Source organism: Hevea brasiliensis, chromosome 6, assembly GCF_030052815.1.
Source record: "Hevea brasiliensis isolate MT/VB/25A 57/8 chromosome 6, ASM3005281v1, whole genome shotgun sequence".
Taxonomy (NCBI): Eukaryota; Viridiplantae; Streptophyta; class Magnoliopsida; order Malpighiales; family Euphorbiaceae; genus Hevea; species Hevea brasiliensis.
The window spans coordinates 103197391-103203390 of NC_079498.1; positions in this window are offsets into that span (position 1 = coordinate 103197391).

The window sequence follows — 6000 nt, forward strand, 5'->3', positions numbered from 1 at the left end:
TGTAAGTTAATTATTGTCCAATCAAGTTTAAAGGCATTTAATTTAAGATAGTATATTATAGTATCTACCCAAAGGAGAACTATAATATACTCTAATTATTAAAGTTATCTGAATATATTTTGAGCATATAAATATAATATTGTAGCTTTTCTCTTCATTCGCAAGCTTAATATGTTATTGTTTTAATGGATTGAACTTTTTTGAATAGTGTAAGCAAGTCAAGTTCCATTTAAGTGTCTTGGACCTTGACTTCACATTATTGGAAAGTTAACTCGCTACTATTATGGATACAAGTAGTGAGGAAGAGAAGTTATGTGACGCCCCTCACCCGTCTACAGTGTAGCCGAGTGATGAGTGCCACATTTGGTGCCGGAGCACCCTATCTTGTCTTGTCATGTCTATTGTAAATTTTAATGTCATTTACATCAGGTAATTTATGTGTAGAATTTTTTTTTTTTTTTTATGACTTATTTCTGTGGAGACCTGGATAGAGCCTCCCCTGTTTTATTAGCATCTGGCAGGTACCACTATCACCTGTTAACATATTCATAGTCATCTCACATATTTTCATATCATATTCTCTTTTATCATATCATTCACAACTATTTATGAGATCTCAAAATGAAGTATCATCTATTGCATTCATATGGAAATTCATACATAATAAATTACAAGTTTTCATTTCAATCTCAAGTTTAATTTCAAGTCCAAAATGAAATACATCATAAACTAGTAATTACATCATGACTAAACATAATGAACCAAAATACTAGTCTATACATGGGCCCTACCAAAATACAACTGTAGAGGTGACTAGTAAACATTGACAGATCTGATCGGTCTCTGTGTGAGCACTACTACTGCTACTGCTGCAGCTGTTGGGACTGATCTCCAGTACCTACGTGATGGAAAACTAACGCGCTAAGCATAATGCTTAGTGGTGCATAATTTATAATAACAATAATTTAACAATTGAAATAATATATGCAAATCATAATTTCTGGGTCTTTTACATTTTTATTGCTCTTTGGAAGCAATTAACATTATCGGGATCTTTTATGATTACTTATTGTATTTTAAGTCTTAATAAATTTTTATCAGTGCCTAAGAAACCTATAACAAATTATAAAAGCTAGATGCACGGGTGTATACTGGTTAGACAGCCATATGTCTATCCAGTATACGTCTGTCAGGCACGAGGCTAGCTGTCGGGCATGAGACCCGCTGTCAGGCTTGCAAAGCCAGAAATAAAGTTGGCAAAATGGCCAGTAAGTAGGCATATAGCCTGTAGAACAATCATACCAGACATATATTGTCAGTTCATGATTTTCTCGGTAGGCAGTACTGCTATCTATAGTCCCTAATTGGTATACCAATTTATCCAAACTAAATAAATAAGTCTAGGTATACTATGGGCAATTAAACATTTTTAATTATTTTAGCACTATTCACTGTTACTATTTTCTAGTACTGTTCATTGGTACCATTAATTTCATATTAATAGGATATTAGTCCCAATTTACATATTCATATCATTTTTAATATTTAATTATTCTTATGAGTATTTTAATTATCATATATAACATTTTTCCCATGAACCTTTCTTTAGGTTTATGTTGATGTGTTATCTTTATCTAGGAATTTAACTGGGTTAGGATGTCTATTTAGTCACACTTCCTTCATAACAATTGCTCCTCTATGTTTAAACTTGAATTTCAGTTTTTGAATCACTGAATTTGGGGTTATAGAACTCAAGTTATGGTCAAAATACCATAACTGGTCCCTTTGCCTCTAAGCTGTCTAGAATTTACAATTTCTGGGTTGGCAGTTTTAGTGACCCAATTTATGCTAACAATTTGAATTGGTTAAAGGAAAAATTGGGTCAAGTGGTCTTCATGAAAAGTGTAGCCCTATGTCTAAGGTTTCCATTGAGTAAATTTTAGGTCATTTGGACCAGTATAGAGAGAGTTATAACCAAATGAACACATACTGTTCATTTAGTCATTTTCTGGGTTGGCAGTTTTAGTGACCCAATTTGTGCTAACAATTTGAATTGGTTAAAGGCAAAATTGGGTCAAGTGGTCTTCATAAAAAGTGTAGCCCTATGTCTAAGCTTTCCATTGAGTAAATTTTAGGTCATTTGGACCAGTATAGAGAGAGTTATGACTACTGTTCATTTGGTCATTTTCTGGGTTGGCACTTTTAGTGACCCAAATTTTGCTAATAATTTGAATTGGTTAAAGGCAAAACTGGGTCAAGTGGTATTCATGAAAAGTGTATCCCTATGTCTAAGCTTTCCATTGAGTAAATTTTAAGTCATTTGGACCAGTATAGAGAGAGTTATGACCAAATGAACACGTACTGTTTATTTGGTCATTTTCTGGGTTGGCAGTGTTTGGTCATCTAGGTTTGGGCAGAGAATTGATCATGATTTTGGCAAAATTTAGGTATGGTGTCTACATGAAAAATGGGCTATTTTTGAGTCTATTTTCACCTCCAATTGGTCTCATACCAATTGGAGTCACACATTTTCAGTTATGGGTCAATAAACCCACTGGAATCATTGAGTCCAAACCTGCAGAAAATTGAACACTCCCAATATCTCAATTCCTTCAACTTCCTTACTTCAATTTGCATGCAATACACTTCTATAAGCAATAATTTCAACTCAATAGGTCAATTTCAACATTTACACCAAGTCCTCAAGCATTTACATAAACCCTAGTTTTCAAAGTTTTAAATTTCACAAACACTACACAATCAAACACCCAAACATTTCAACTCATTACACATTCTCATGGAACCATTTTTCATCACTTAAAAGTAATAAACTTCAAGTTCCATGGCTGCTAAAAATTCAAGGGTTCTTTCCTCTAGATTTTCTTTTTGTTTTAATGATATTTATGCTTGGCTAAACATGCTTTTCATGTTTAATAAATAGAGGAAAAGGGATTAGTGCACTAACCTTACTTGAGCTTCTCAAAACTTCAACCTTTCTCCTCCTTATGGTTATCTATAGCTTCCTTAGAGTGTAGGGAGGATTTTTAATGAAATATGTTATGGGTTTTGGTGAGGAAATGAGGGAGGAATCAAGCTTGAAGCTTGAATAACAATGGTGGAGGAAGGAAACCAAGGCAGCCGACAATGAGAGGGAAGAGATGAGGGAGAAGATGAGTTAGGTAGCTTTTGTCTTTTGTGGGTATATATATATTCCATATATGTTGTACTTTAATTTTGTTTTAAATTTTCATAAGCTTATTTTTCTTTTCTTCTTTTCTTCTTCTTTCCTAATTCAACTCATAATATTAATTTGTGTTAATTATTTTTATTCTCTATATTTCATTTTGACATTTAGGTCAAAATTCACATCTGTGAGTGAAATGACCAAAATTCCCTTCATAATGCATATCAGGTTATTTTTATTATTTTTGTACTAATTTATAAATCCTCTAAACTTTAATTTATTTTTCTCTAAATTTTTTCTATATTTTCTTAACATTTATTTCTTCAATTTATGCCTCATCACTATAGTTTAGGTGTAGTTCCAGACATTTTGACTGTCCGAACAGACATTAGTCGTCGGAATAGTAAAATGTACGGACTACCTATGGTGAGGGTGTTACATGTTATACCATAAGCAATAGGAATTGGTAAACAAATAGAGCCTTATATTTTTGCGAATGGCTATTGCCAATGACATTAAGACTACAATTTCACAAACTGAAAATGCAAAAGAATACCTTAAACTTATGAAAGATATGTTCTATTCTGAAGCTAAGTCACTCACTGGTACTCTAATGTCATAACTTATGACCATAAAGTATGATGGATCAAAGAGTATGCAAGAGCACATTATTGAAATGAGTGATATTGCAGCAAGGCTAAAAACTTTAAGGATGACGATTGATGATTCCCTCTTGGTGTAGTTCATTATGAATTCATTACCTCTTGAATATGGGCCATTTCAAATTAACTATAACACTATTGAGGATAAGTAGAATGGTAATGAATTAGCCAATAAGCTAGTTTAGGAGGAAATAAGGTTGGAAAATCAAGGGACTCATTCTAGCAACATTATGGGTCAAGAAGCAAATAAGAGACTTAAGTTAAAGCTTACAAGTTTAAGAAGAAAAAGAAAGGATCTTCAAATGTTACTTAAGCTAAGGAAAGGAATAAACGGTAGTATGACACTATCAAAAAGATTGCCTGAAAAATAAAGCTAGATTTAAAAAGAAAGGTAATCTTTATACTTATGTATGTTTCAAATCAAACTTATTTGAAGTTCCTAATAATACTTGGTAGCTTGATTTTGATGCTACTATTTATGTCTCCAATGTGATGAAAGAATTCCTTATGGTCCAAACCGAAAACCCAACTAAGACTTCCTATTTATGGGGAACCATATAAAGGCTCCAATTGAAGGCATTGAGACTTAACATTTGGTTTAAGACAATGGCTATTAACTAGACTTATTAAAAACCTTCTATATGCTTTCAATTTCTAGGAATGTTAATTTTGTTTCAAAACTTAATGAATTTGGGTTCAATGTTAAGTTTGGGCATGGATGTTTCAGTTTATTTAATAATAATGATAATTCGATTATTGGTTTTGGAATTCTTACTGATGATCTATATATACTGAAACGTGATGATAATTTTGTTGAATCCTTGCTTGTCACTTATAGCAATATTGAAATTAAGTATAGTAGACTGAATTAGAATTCTATTTTCTTGTGGCTTAAGCGTTTGGGTCACATATCCAAAGAAAGATTAGAAAGGTCAATAAAGAATGAGATTCCACCGAGTTTAGATATTATTGATCTTGATATGTGTGGATTGCATTAAGAGAAAGCAAACTAAACACAATAAGAAAAAAGCCATAAGAAGTAGTAAACTTCTTAAAATTATAGACACTGATATAGGTAAGCCTTTTAATACTCCATCTGTTGGTGGACAAAAGTACTTTATTACCTTTATTGATGATTTTTCACGTTATGAACATATTTATTTGCTCAATGAAAAATCTCAATCAATAAATGCACATGAAATATACATAAATGAGGTTGAGAGGCAATTAGATAGAAAAGTGAAAATAGTAAGGTCAGATAGAGGTAGTGAATACTATGGGAAACACACTGAAATGGGACAATGTCATGGTCTATTTGTAAAGTTCTTAGAAAGTTATGGCATATGTGCACAATATACTATGCCAAGTACTCCTTAATAAAATGAGATGGCTAAAAGGCAAAATCGGACTTTAATGAATATGGTTAGGAGTTTAATGAGTAACTCTTCTTTACCTGTATCTTTGTGGATATATACACTTAAAACCTCTATATACTTGTTAAATAGGATTTCTAGGAAGGCAATCTCAAAAACACCTTATGAATTATGGACTGGAAGGAAACCTAGTTTAAGGCACCTGCATGTTTGGGGTTATTGAGCAAAAGCAAGAACTTATAATCCACATAAAAATAAATTAGATTCTCGAATGATAAGTGGATAGTTTATTGGTTATCCAGAGAAATCTAAAGGATATAGATTTTATGTTCCAAACCATAGTCCAAGAATTATGAAAACTGGTAATGCAAGATTCCTTGAGAATGGTGAAGTTAGTGGGAGTGTTGAGAGACAGGATGTGGATATACAAGAAAATAAAGTTGACTTTCATGTGCTTATTAAAGTTCCAATATCCACTCCTGCTCCACATGTTGTTCCAGCAGATGTTGAAGGACCTAACAATGCTACACAACATAATGATGAAACACATCTTGAAGAAGCTAACCCACAAAGAGCTATTGAAGGTGAACCACAATAAATGCCATTAAGAAGATCTCAAAGAGAAAAGAGATCGACAATTGCTAATGATTACGTGATTTACTTGCAAAAGTTAGATTTTGACATAGGAATTAATAAAGATCCATTTTCCTTTTCCCAAGCTATAGAAAGTAATGAGTCTGATAAGTGGTTAGATGCCATGAAAGTGATAAGTGGTTAGATG